The sequence below is a fragment of the Eumetopias jubatus genome, unplaced genomic scaffold (genome assembly GCF_037043125.1).
Source record: "Eumetopias jubatus isolate StellerSeaLion01/CBP00866 unplaced genomic scaffold, mEumJub1_p1.0 scaffold_6, whole genome shotgun sequence".
Classification (NCBI taxonomy): Eukaryota; Metazoa; Chordata; class Mammalia; order Carnivora; family Otariidae; genus Eumetopias; species Eumetopias jubatus.
The window spans coordinates 71,800,271-71,814,698 of record NW_028274812.1 but is presented as its reverse complement, the minus strand read 5'-3'; the positions used below and the strand labels follow the sequence as shown (position 1 = coordinate 71,814,698).

Sequence of the window (14,428 nt, the reverse complement as noted above, 5' to 3'; positions counted from 1 at the left end):
GGTCAGATTCTTAGTGTTTCCTAACTACTTATATTACATTGGCAGCAAGGCTTCATGGAGTAGATGAATAGGGCAACTAAGTTCAGGATTCCAGTTGTGCCATCATCACTCTGGTCTTTAACAGTTACGATGTGAGTGAGTAAGTTACCTTTTTTTTTCATTTAGGTGACCTGTGTTGAATTTCTCATCCTAATAAAAATAGTGATCAATTTTTTAGGTAAAAAGTGCTTACATATAACAATTTGTCAATTCTTTTTGACTTAAATACATAAAAAGTATTGTGAATTATGGGTACAGGTCGATCGTGATAAGTATCAGTGAACTTTTTTTTAAATCATCTTGTCCAGGGCACCTGGGTGGCTCAGCTGGTTAAGCGACTGTCTTCGGCTCAGGTCATGATGCCGGAGTCCTGGGATCTAGTTCCGCATCGGGCTCCCAGCTCAGTGGGGAGCCTGCTTCTCCCTCTGACCCTCTCCCCTCTCGTGCTATTTCTCTCTGTCTCTCAAATAAATAAATAAATAAAATCTTTAAAAAAAAATCATCTTGTTCAGTAACTTACTTGACTAAATCTCTGGATTCCAAGGCCTGGCCACTTAGTACTGGAAAATACATATATCCATAGCCAGATCTACAGCTGAAGGGCTCTTGGATGAGCCTATTCCGTGGACAAATGTTTGATATTTATTGGTGACCAAATATAGTTTGGTTCTGGATTAAAAACTACTGTCATTACTTAACTGTTTGTCTCTGCCAGCAGTGACAATAAATGTCTACAAACCCCAGGAATATAAAGTAAATGAATGACTTAGGGAAAGAACAGTGAGGAACTAGAGTTCCCACCCAGATTGACTAATTGCTGACTACCTCCTTATTACTGCTATGTGGGAATTCTGGCCTAGTTTTGCTAGATCTTCTGGTTTCTCAAGAAGAACTAGAAATCCAGATTCTTAGTATAACATCACAATTTTGAAATATTGGCAACTAATTAAAAATGTCTGGGGGGAGAAACACCCCCATACACTGTATGAGCCAAACAAAACATGTCTGGGTAATTTAAATTTATTCCTGGATATTTTGAGCAATCTATCGTTCGCCAGAAACAGGACGTGAAAAACAACTCCTCCCTCAGAGTGAGTTTTGGTTCTTTGTGATTCCATCACAGTCTGTGTGTTTCCATTTTTCATTTGCATCCCTGGGAATTGTAATCTCCTGAATGCATCTGGAAAGAGAGGTGTACAAATAGCCAATAAGGTAAGAGGAGGGAAACAACTCAGGTTGCTTTGGTACCTAATTTGGAATAGAGAGATCTCTAAGGTAAATTTTCCCATTGGCACATAGGTAGAAATCTCTTAACATCTTCCTGGTCGTCTTCTCCTGTTTTGTTTAATTTATCCTGAGGCCTGACAGATATTTAGCCAGTATTTTAACTTTCCAACTATTTAAACTGTATATATCCAAGTGTGATTTAATGAATATCTCAGTGGAAGGATGGAAGAGAGCCAGTCAGATAACTAGCTTGCAACCATGTTAACTTGCAACTTACATGATTAAAATTTTAAAAATATACTTATGTTAAAATTAGCTTATAGAATGTCAACATTGCTTAATTTTTTGCATTATCTGAGAAAATTCTCAAGTTTAGATTAATAATGGCCAGCTGTATTAGCTTCTGATTATTTACACTGTGTTGAAAGAGCCAGTATCAAGTGTGATAACCAAGTAAAAATAGCCAGTGTCAAGTATGAAAATGAGTATAATAATGAAGGTTTTTAAAAATACAAATCTTAGGGGCACCTGGGTGGCTCAGTTGGTTAAGCATCTGCCTTTGGCTCAGGTCATGATCCCGGGGTCCTGAGTTAGAGCCCCTCATTGGGCTCCCTGTTCAGTGGGGAGTCTGCTTCTCCCTTGCTCTCTCCCTTTTGTGTTCTCTCTCTGAAGTAAATAAAACCTTTAAAAAATACAAATTTTAAAAATAAATAATTATAAATACGCATCTTTTTTGACATAGGCTCCACATGAAGCCCAATGCAGGGCTTGAACTCATGACCCTGAGATCAAGACCTGGGTTGAGATCAAGAGTCGGATACTTAACCAACTCAGCCACCCAGGTGACCTGACAGATCATTTTTTTTTAAATAAATTTTTTATTAAAATAGTTTTAAATTTACAGAAACATTGTGAAGACAGTACTTTGAATTACGAAATACCTCACAGTTGGTTTCCCACATTAGTCACATCTTGCTTTAGTATGGTACATTTGTCACAATTAACCAGTATTGATACAGTATCATTAAAATCTATATTCAGATTTCCTTAGTTTTTATCTTAATGTTTTTTCTGTCAGGATCCCATCCAGGATGCCACATTAACTTTTAGTTGTCATATCTCCTTCAGCTCCTCTGAGCTGTGATGATTTCTCAGGTTTTTCTTATTTTTGATGACTTTAAGTTTTGAGGAGTACTGGTCAGATATTATCTAGAATATTCCTCAGTTGGAATTTGTCTAATGTTTTTTCTTGATTAGGTTGGAGTTACGGTATTTTGGCAGGAAGACCACACAGGTAAAGTGCCATTGTCATCACAGTCCTATCAAGGGTGCATATTACCAACATGACCTAACACTGTTGATCTTCACCTTGATCACCTGGCTTAGCACTGTTTGTCAGATTTCCCCACTGTAAAGTCATTCTTTTTTAGCTCTTTCCATACTGTACTCTTTGGAAAGACGCTGTGTACGTACAGCCCACAATTAAGAGGTGTGAAGTTATACTCTACTTCCTTGAGAGTAGAGTCTAGGTAAATTATTGGGAATTTTTTTCTGTAGGAGGTTTGTCTCTTCTCCTGCATTTATTTATTCAGTCACTTATTTACATCAGTCTGGATCCATGGATTATTTATTGTATACCCTGGGTTATAATCCAGTATTATATTTTCTTGCCCAAATTGTTGGAGCTTTGGGCATTGGGAGCTCTTTCAGTTGACTCATGTATTCCTTTGACATAGCTCTTCACCCCAGTCCATGTGTGTGTTTTGCATGTGGGTGTGTTTTAGCACAAGTTTTTTTTATCTAGAAGAAAAATTTTAAAATACAGGTTACGTTTTATGTACTAGTTATCCCTCCTTTTTTACACCCTTGCTAACCCTAAAACCCAATAATTAACAAAATTCAACTACTGTGTCAAGAAAGAAGAGCCTAGAAAATTTTGAAGTTCTCAAAGCAGTGAAGAATGCCCATGCTTGCTACAGGGAAATTTACCAGGAAATGGAGATTTTAGGCAAGTGGATAGATATTTTTAAGAAGACTGAAGAAAAAAATTCCTTCAAAGGAATGTTTAAATAGCTAAAAACATCTTTGAAGCATAAGTTTTACTTTTGACCAACTTTAATAGTTTTTGGTGATATAAAACTCATTTCCAGTAATTGGACTTTCATATATAATCAGCTTGTATAGTTTGATTTACTAGGAGTCAGCGAAGTCATTGGTTGGGGTGGGGAGGGGGGGTCACAACTCTCTAGTACATAGTATTAATACTAATTCCAGTTATTTCTTCACTGTTTCCTTTTTTAAGTTATAAAAATAACATGCTTGTTATTTAAAAATCCAAGCAATACAAAGGTTATTTTCTTCTCCATCCTGTTCCCCTCTTTACTCCTGAAGTAACTAGTTGCAAAATTGAGTATCTTTCCAGACATTTTTCTGTGTATTCACATAAGTCTAATTCATTCGTATTTTTATGTTCAAGCTTAAAAAGTGGGATCATGTATATTGTTCTGTGCCATACATTTTTTTCCACCTTATGATATATCCTGGACATCATTCCATATCAATAAATTCAAAACAACTTCATTCTTTTTATTTTATTTTTTTTTAATTTTTAAGATTTTTATTTATTTATTTTTTAAGAGATTTCATTTATTTGACAGAGAGAGGGAGAGAACAAGCAGGGGGAGGGGGAACAGCAGGCAGAGGGAGAAGCAAGGAGCCCAATGCGGGGCTCTATGCCAGGACCCTGGGATCATGACCTGAGCCGAAGGCAGCCTCTTAAATGACAGCCACCCAGATACCCCTTGAGATTTTTTTTTTTTTTTAAGTAATCTCTATACCCAACATGGGGCTCTAACTCATGACACTAAGATCAAGAGTCACACACTTTTCCAACTGAGCCAGCCAGGCGCCTCTACTTCATTCTTTTTAAATAAACATTTCATAGTATGGAAATACCATAACTTATTAAAGTGTCTTCTATTAGTGACATTTGTGTTATTTCCAATATTTTGGATTACAAGAAATGTCAAATACCCTTATATCTATTTTTGCATGTGTGTGACAGTATTTGTTTAGGATTATTTTGTGGAACCAGAATTTTTAGTTTAGCAGTTATACCCATGTAAAATGTTTGTATTGCTGGCTTGACCTCCAGAAGACTGTACTGATAAACATTCTACAGCACTGGTCGTTTTTAAAGTTTTATAATTTTTGCCATTTTGCAGGGTGAAATGGTGTCTTGTAATCTCTATTTCTGGCAACTCTGGAGGTTTAATTTCTTTTTCTTACACATATGCTTTGCAGTGAAGTCTTTCAAAAGTTTTGATTTTCCATCTCTGAATCTGGGTATTGAGGGTGTTATAGTAAAAGTCGTTTTCAGATAATTTCTATTGTAGGAGTATTTTTTAAGCCTTTCTGTCAGGTACCTCTGAATTATAGTTAATGTTTATATTAAAAAATAATATGATTTTGAACCATTAATGTTTAAGCAATGTTTAATATACATTGATTGGTATTTTCTTTTTCATTAGTTGCAAATTATTTCTATAAATTTGATTACTTATATTAGAAAATTCAGACAGCCAGGGATCTATGACTTAAGTGACACTAATTTGTTTAAAATTTGTCAAGTCTGGTTCCACAGAACAATCCCAAACAAACTTTCTCTATATCCTCACCAAAACTTGGTATTGTCTTTTTAATTAAAGCCATTCTAGTGGATATGCAGTGGTTTCTTGTAGTTTAATTTGCATTTCCCTGATGACTAATGATATAGCATGTACTTTTTAAGCCATTTGTTTCTTTGACAAACTGTCCATTTAAAACCTTTGCCTATTTTTGAGGAGTCCTTTGTCTTTTTATTATAGAGTTGTAATAGTTCTTTATGTATTCTAAGTTATCTGATAATATCACTTAAAAACATTTTCTTTCAGCCTGTGCCTCTTTTCATTTTTTTATCTTTTTTTTTTAAATGAGAAATGCTTTTACTCTCCGTTTTTTTTGAGGTATAATTGACAGATAAAATTATGTATTTTTAAGGTGTGCAAGATGATTTGATATATACATTATGAAATGATTACAGTCAATTAAAACATTCATCACCTCACAGTTGCCAATTGTGTGTGTGTGCATGCGTCGAGAACACTTAAGATTTACTCTCTTAACAAATTTGAAGTATGCAATACATATTAACTCTAGTCACCATACTAAACATTAGTTGCCCGGAATCTGTTCATCTTATAACTGAAAGTTTATACTCTTTGGTCAGCATTTCTCAGTTTCCCTCACCACCGCCTCCAGTCGCTGGCAACCACCACTCTGTATTCTCTGTTTCTGTGAGTTTGACTTTTTTTTTAAAGGTTCGATGTATGAGTGACGTCATTACAGTATTTGACTTTCTGTGTTTGGCCTGTTTCACTTAGCATAATGCCCTCTAGGTTCATATATATTGTAGCAAATAGCAGGATTTTCTTTTTTTTTATGGCTGAATAATATTCTGTGTTGAATATATATCACATTTATTTATTCATTTGCCAACAGTTAGGTTATTTCCATATATTGGCTATTGTGAGTAATGCTGCAGTGAATATGGAAGTGCATATACCTCTTTGAGATACTGATTTCATTTCCTTCAGGTATATACCCAGAGGTGGGATTGCTAGATGATATGGTAGCCCCATTTTTAATTTTCTGAGAAACCCCATACTGTTTTCCATAATGGCTGTACTAATTTACATTCCCACTAGTAGTGTACATGGGTTCCTTTTTCTCCACATGATCGTCAACACTTATTTCTTATCTTTCTGATACTAGGTGTGAGGTGGTATCTCATTGTGGTTTTGATTTGCATTCCCTGATTAATGATGTTGAGCACCTTTTTATATACCTGTTAACAGGCCATTTGTATCCTTTGGAAAAATGTTTCCAGGTCCTTTGCCCATTTTTTAATTGGATTTTTTGTTGTCATTATCAAGTTGTATGAGTTCCTTATATATTTCAGATACATATATTTCCAGTATCAACCCCCTTATCAGATATATGATTTGCAAATATTTTCTCTCATTTCATGTTTCCTCTTAATTTTGTTGATTGTTTCCTTTGCTCAACAGAAGCTTTTTAGTTTGATGTAGTCCCACTCGTCCATTTTTGCTTTTGTTGCCTGTGCTTTTGGTGTCGTAGCCAAAAAAAGTCATTGCTAAGACCAGTGTCAAGGAGTTTTGTTTTCTTCTAGGAATTTTATGGTTTGGGGTCTTATCTACATTTATGTCCTCAATATATTTTGAGGTTTGTTTTTGTGAGTGGTATGAGATAGGAGTCCCAATTTCATTCTTTTGTATGTGAATATTCAGTTTTCTCAAGACCATTTATTGAAGAGACCATTTATTGAAGAGTCTTTCCCCATTGTGTGTTCTTGGCACCCTTGTCAAAAGATTAGTTGACCAGAAAAAAAAAAGATTAGTTGACCATATATGTATGGGTTTATTTCCAGGCTCTCTGTTACATTCCATTGATCTATATGTTTTTATGCCAGTGCCATACTGTCTTGATTAATCTAGCTTCATAATATAGTTTGGAAACCAGGAAATGTTATGTGTCCATCTTTGTTCTTTCTCAGGATTGCTTTGGTAATTTGGGGTCTTTTGTGGTTCCATACAAATTTTAGGATTGTTCTTTCTCTGTGGCAGATGTCATTGGAATTTTGATAGGATTGCATTAAATATGTGGATTGCTTTGGGTATTTACAGACATTTTAATAATATTCTTCCAATCCATGAGCATGGACTTAATCTTTGCATTTACAGGTTTCTCCCACTATCCACAGTAGAACATTCTTATGAAACTTTTCATAAGCCAAAATTGTGTAAAGTGAAGAAGCAATTACCGTTTCATAAAAGCAAAAATCGTCTTCAGAGTTCTTTCAGTTAGTGAAAACAGGTACTAATGTAGGTCTTTAGTAAAAGCCTAGTAGCATAAAACGAACTTTCAGATAACAAGGGAAAACTATATCTTCTGCCATTTCTTTAATTGATGTCTTACAGTTTTCAGGGTACAGGTCACCTTCTTGGTTAAATTTATTCCTAAGTACTTTACTGTTTTTGATGCTATTGTCAGTGGGATTGTTTTCTTAATTTTTTTTCAGATAACGTTATTAGTATATGGAAATGCAACTGATTTTTCTATTTTGGTTTCATACCTTGCAACTTTACTGAATATGTGTCTTTTCATTTTTTAATGGCATTTTTTGAAGTGCAAAATTTTTAATTTTGATAAAATCCAATTCAGCTGTTCCTTTTTATAGATAACACTTTTAGTGTTGTATCTATGAACTCTTATCCTAACCCTTTGTCACTAAGATTTTATCCTACATTTTCTTCTAGGAGTTTTATAGGTTTGGCTCTTCATTTAAGTATGGTCCATTTTGAGTTAAGTTTTATATGTGATGTAAATGTCTCATTTCCTTTTTATGCATGTGAATATCCAATTGTACCAGTACCATTTGTTATGTTGAGAATGGATCACATCCCGTCATAGCTCAGGTTATGTTGATTAACATTTTTCCTGGGAAGAAGTAACTTTTTAATTTGTTTTTAATCAAAGCTCCTTGTGGATCATTGAGTATAATGAAACTGACTAGGGGAAAACTGGTTTCTAATTAATTTTATTACCATCCAGGATAGTTACTAAAAGTTACAGAAATGAAAGAAATTGAGCATCTTTTAAGCTGGGCTACCTGCAGTTGTATTTCATGTTCTAAGGTAAGTATACTAGTCCATTTGGGCTTCTATAACAAAAATACCATAAACTGTGTAGCTTAAAAACAACAGAAATTCATTTCTCACAGTTCAGGTTGGAGAATCCAGGATCAGGGCACTGGCAGAATCAGTGTCTGGTGAGAGCCTACTTGCAGTTCATAGATGGCGCCTTCTTGCTGTTTCTCACATGGTGGAAAGGGCAAAGGAGTTTTCTTGAACCTCTTTTATAAGGGCACACTCAAATTCATGAGGGTATCCTCAAGAGACCTAATCAATTCTCAGAGGCCCCACCTCCTAATACCATCATCTTGGGAGTTAGTATTTCAACATATGAATTTTGAGGGACACATGTATTCAGTCCATAGCAGTGGGGATATCATATATGTGGCATTGGCCCATGATAGACATACCCAGTAGACTCTGGTACCTTTTCTGGCTGAGCCCCAGCAAGTTCAGATTGAAACTCATGCTGTTGTTATTTATGGTATCTTGACTCTGCTTCTTTGAATATGGTTATGTGCAAATGGGTTTGTAGGTTCCTGGATATACTAGGGTTAAATTCTGTGTAGAGGGTGTTTGTTTGTTTGTTTTTTCTCCCTGCGGGATTTTGGACCTCCCATGTGGCATTTAGCTCTATGTTGGAATAAAGTCATCCCTCTAGACTTGAGCCATATGCTTCCCTTCCCTATGACTGTTTGACTACTGGAATCATGATATAAAGGTACAGGTCTGCTGGACATATGCCCTTACGGGTCTTGGAATATAAATACAAAGTCAGAATTGTCCTTTTTAGGGTGCCCTATGTACAGAAATAACTAGCATTATGAGAATTAGTTCATTGGATGGGATCTAAAAACATTCCTACTCTAGGTTATGTAGTAAGCATTTTTTTTTCACTACTTCCATTACATCGAGTTTCATAGGAAGTTAGTCACTTGTGAGCATTGTGAATAGTTTAGTATCAAACATGTTCATATTGATCCAGTATTGACACCCTCTACACCAAGAAACTGATCTGGTTGCATGTGTACGCCTTCCTTATTGCAAAGGATATACTCTACAAGAACTGGGCTATGTCAGGATAGGGAATAGGAAATTGGAGATCATGATGTTCATGCCACCCAAGTGCTGCAAAGAAAGTAGGCCTTGGAGTCTGAGAAACTCTGGAGAGTGTTTATAGCATCTATATTGAAGTAAGATCATAAAATGATCTTGGATTTCATTTTAAGTAAGAGACTCTCCTGAATTCTTGCTGTTTAGGAGAAAGGTGTATAAAAGTAGCATCCTCAGAAGAAAATACAGTGATGGAAAGCTCTCAAACCTGAAATACAGAGGTGGACTTAGGAGTTTAAGTGATGTAGATGAACATCAGTTCTTTAAGTCAGACTTCTAACAAGCTTGGTAGTTGGAATTCTCTTGGATCTCTTATGTATTTGCATTGTCCGCCGTAATGACATTTTTATTTTTCCTTTCCAGTCTTTATTACTTTCATCTCTTCTTTGAATTGCACTTATTAGTCCTATGGTGTTGAATAGAAACAGTGGTAGCAGTCATTTTTGTTTTGTTTCAGGCTTTAAAGGGAAATGATTTTAACATTTCACTTTTACCAATTCTAGTCAGAGGTACCTTTTACCCCAAAGTCTACCTGGGATTTTAGTTGATCACAATTTTATCTTTACACTGGATTAGCCATCTAGCTAATTGTTTCTATCCTTGGTGCATTTCAGTTGGATTGTGTGTGTGTTTCTTTTTTTTTTTTAACTGATTTGTAAGAGTTATTTTTATGTTAATGAATATATTAATAAGTATTCTTTGGGAATATGGGTTGCAAATATTTCTTCCCAGTTCGTGGCTTTTCATTTGATTTTTTGTGGGGTTTTGATGAACAGAAGTTTTGAATTTTAATGTTGCTGCCGTTGTCATTGTCTTCCTTTATGGTTTTGTACTTTGTGTCTTATTTAAGAAGTCCTTCTTTTTCCCTTGAGATAGTCTCTTCTTATGTTTTCTTCTTACAGTTTTAAAGTATTACTTTTCCCATTTTGTATTCTCAGGACTCTGAGATCTTGACGTGAGCAGAAACCAAGAGTCAGTCACTTAACTGACTGAGCCACCCAGGCGCCCCGATAAATGATATTTTTTTTCCTATCCAGCCTTTATTACTTAAACTTTTTTTCTTACTACACTGATTAGCCCTACAATGTTGAATAGAAGCAATGATAGCAGGCATTTTTATTTGGTTTCTCACTTTAAAGGGAAATATTTTTAACATTTCACCTGTAAGTATGAGATTTGCTGTGGGTTTTACTGAATACCCTCAGTTATGTTGAGGAGCTTTCCTTTTATTCGTTGTTGCAAAGAAGGGTTTTTTTTTCTTTACTTTGAATGGGTTGCATTTTTATATGTTCTTTTTTGAGTAATTATTGAAATAATCATATAGTGTCCCCTTTAAATCTATTATTATGGGAGCCTGGGTGGCTCAGTTGGTTAAGCAACTGCCTTCGGCTCAGGTCATGATCCTGGAGTCCCGGGATCGAGTCCCCCATCGGGCTCCCTGCTCAGCAGGGAGTCTGCTTCTCCCTCTGACTCCCCCTTCTCGTGCTTTCTCTCTATCTCATTCTCTCTCTCAAATAAAGAAATAAAATCTTTAAAAAAAATAAATCTATTATTATGGTAAATTAGTAAATAGATTTTTCTAATTTCAAACTGTCCTCGTATTGCTAGGATAAATCCTACTGGGTCCAGAATACTTTTTTAAAATACATTGTAGCCATTCTTTCCTTCCCAAATAACTCAGTCCTTATCTTTAATCCATTACTTAGGGTGAAGTAGGTAATCTGGGGATGGGAGCAGGGGTGCTGCATTGACCCACAGTGAGTGTCAGAGCCCAGACTGGGCAAGGAGGGTGTCTGCACAGAGTAGCAGCTCAGTGGGGCAGGAGTCAGGGCCCAGTTAGGATGACGTATGCTCCATAGGGAGGTGGCTCACATGGCTGTGTGTGGAGATTTAGAAACCAAGTGTAATGAGGAGAGAGCATCCATGAAGGGGGAAGGGAGCAGCCTGAGGTGGGGCTTCACAGCCAGACCAGGGTGAGGGGTGCATTTCTGCAGAGGGGCATTTCTGTCAGAGCCTAAGCAGAAGGAGAAGGGTGGTTGGGGGAGGGGGGAATTACCTAGAGAGAGAGCCAATTCCAGCATGCTAAGTCAGAACCCAGAAGGAGGGCAGACCCTGCTTTAATCAAGTGATCAAAAGGAATGTCCTAATGGGACAGACTGAAATCAGGTACCACTTAATACAGTGCGATACAATGAGAAGAAATCCCTGTCACTTCTGTGGTATTCCTGCTAAAATGCATAACATGAATACAATTACAGGAAAATACCAAACCCAAATTAAGGGACATTCTGCAAAATAACTGGCCCATAATCTTTGATAGTATAATGGTCCTAACTGATAACTAAATACATCGCATGGTTCTGAACTGTATCCTTTTCTCTACAAGGAATGATTGGGATAATTGGCACACTTGAATGGTGTCTGAGAATTAAATGGCATTAACTTATCAATATTTATTTCCTGATTTTCATGGTCATAGTCTGTTGACATAGGAGGTCCTTGTTTGTAGGAAATACACACAAATATTTAAAGGCAATGGGGCATCAGATTGGCAACTAACTTCCAAATGGTTCAGGGAAAATTTTTCTCTGTACTGTATTTCCAACTTTTCTGTAACTCTGTGATTGTTTCAAAATATTTTAAAAATTTTTAAATGTTTGGGCGCCTGGGTGGCTCAGTTGGTTAAGCGACTGCCTTCGGCTCAGGTCATGATCCTGGAGTCCCGGGATCGAGTCCCACATCGGGCTCCCTGCTCAGCGGGGAGTCTGCTTCTCCCTCTGACCCTCTTCCCTCTCGTGCTCTCTCTCTCATTCTCTCTCTCAAATAAATAAATAAAATCTTTAAAAAAAATAAATAAAATTTTTAAATGTTTATTGTAGGATTTGATTTAGTAACATTTAGGTTTTTTTTAAGATTTTATTTATTTATTTGATAGAGAGTACAAGCAGGGGGAGTAGCAGGCAGAGGGAGAGGGAGAAGCAGGCTCCAATGTGGGGCTCCATCTCAGGACGCTGAGATCATTTCCTGAGCCAAAGGCAGACGCTTAACCGACTGAGTCACCCAGGTGCCCAGCATTTAGGATTTTAAAATCTCTGCTTGTAAGTGAGATTGCCTGTGATTTTCCTTTCTCATACTACGTATGCCCAGTTTTCAAGTTTAGTAGCCTCAAACAATGAATTGGGAGAGTTTTCTTTCCCTCCATTTTCTCCTTTTTTGCAAAAGTTTCTATACTAAAGAGATGATCTGTTTTCTAACAGATTGTTTGCTGGATTTTCCTGTAAGAATCATTTGGTGATTTGTTTTATTTAACTGGATTCAGGTTCTTTAGTGGGTAAAGGACTCTTTCTACTTTTTGAGATAGTTTTAGAAACTTTTTCTAAAATATTTCCCATTCAGATTTTTAAGCTTTTTCATTAAAAATCAATTATGTAAAAAAAAAAAGATTTTTAAGCATTTCAAATAAGAAATAAAGTTATTTAATGTATTAAGAGTTTAAAAATTGTATTGCTTCTGTAGTGGTGGTCTCTTTTTCATTCCTAATTCTGTGTATTTGTGCTTTGTCTTTTTTGATAAATTTCATCAAAAGATTTCTTTTTTAATCTTTTCAAATGACCAGTGTTTGGAGTTGTTGATCCTTTCTCTTGTATCTTTAGTTTCTATTTCATTTATTTCTTATACTTTTTTTACTTTTAAAAAATTATTGTACTTTGAGTTTATTCTGTTCATTGTCTAAGTTAAGTTGGTTTAAGTTGGCTACTTAGTTTTCACAAATTTCTGCATAATCACAAAAATCTTTTTTATTACAGAAAAATTAGAAAATAATACAATGGATACCTTTCACAAGATTTGCTGGTTAACATTTTGCTCTATTTGCTTTGTCTCACACTTTCTTTTTTCTTTTTCCTGGATTTTTAAAGTTAGCAGGCATCATGACATTGTCCCCCTTATTTTTTTTTTTTTTCCCACTGGTTGTCAAATGATCCTTTATTGAAACATTTTCCTTTGTAGTTAACTAGCCGGGCATTCCAGCGCACCACTGTTGATGTCATCTATGATGTCATGAGGGTGGCGGCCATCTACATTGCAGCCCACAGACTGGGCAGTCCCCAGGATCTCTTTAATGGTTCCAGAGAGTTCTCTCGCTAAAGATCGGTGTCGCATCTGTCGGGCAATATTGACAATCTCATCAAAAGTGATATTTCCACTGTGCTTAATGTTTTTCTGCTTCTTTCTGTCTCTTGGTGGTTCCTTGAGGGCTTTGATAATCAGGGCAGAGGCAGAAGGTACCACTTCAATCTGGGCCTGTCTGTTCTGAATGGTCAGTTTCACCGTAATCCTTAGACCCTTCTAATCACCGGTTGCCTTGGCGATGTCATCACCAACCTTTTTTGGAGACAGACCCAGCGGGCCTATCTTCGGGGCCAGGGCAGACGTGGCACCGACTTCGCCACCGGTGCACCTCAGGTACACGACTTTGATCTCGTTGGGGTCGAACTTAGGCGGCATGGCGGAGGTGGCTGGTGTCGGACGAACCCGGATTCGGGACGACTGAAGAAAGTTGCACCTTTGCCTCCCCGAGCCGAAAGCCAAAAGTGTCCCCCTTATATTTTTATATCCTAAGGCCAAAGACAGTCATCACACTTGGGAGATTTAATATTGACACATTAATACTACCTAATTACAGTATATGTTTAGACTTCTGTATTTGTCCCAATAGTATCCCCTCTAAGTGCTTTTCATTATATCTTTTCTAATGCAGTCAGTTTTGCTTTATCGAAATGTATGTCTTCCTAGCAGTCACCTTGTGCAGAATTGCACAACAAAAATCACAGGTTTTATGGAGAAAATGGGGTTAGAGGCACAACACTCAAAAATTTAATGTCTCTCCCTCCTTTCCTTCCTCCTTCCTTTTCTCTCCTTCCCTCCCTCCTTTTCCCTCTCCCTACCTGCCCACCTCCCTCCCCTCCCCCCACAGAGAACCTTATAAAAACAGTGGTACTGTTTTATATCCATTTAGTGGTTAAGACATACATAAGTGCTAAAATGAATGTGGTACTTGACCTTGAAAAAGACCTGAAGTTTGCTTGTGGAAATAGGTGTCAGAAGGGATACAGCTTGCGAGTTACTGTGAGGTGGTGGAAGGAGAGTTCTCTGACATTGGACGGAAAGTGTAATACCATGTGTGTGTAGTGTGGTTCAACACACCTGGTGAACTGAGATAGATGGTACGTGTTTTTAGTTGTGTGTATTTTGCATATTCCTGCACAGCTCAGTTCTAACTGGGTTCAGTTTTCAGC

At 36.7% G+C, this 14,428-nt stretch overlaps 1 protein-coding gene and 1 pseudogene across 2 annotated transcripts in view; one reads left to right on the top strand and one right to left on the bottom strand.

The window, feature by feature from the left end:
• The window catches only part of ZNF292 (zinc finger protein 292), an 88,229-nt gene that overhangs the window by 16,585 nt on the left and 57,216 nt on the right, over window positions 1-14,428 (top strand). The gene's annotated exons all lie outside the window — the stretch shown is intronic.
• Window positions 13,100-13,652, bottom strand: LOC114212978 (large ribosomal subunit protein uL11 pseudogene; annotated as a pseudogene).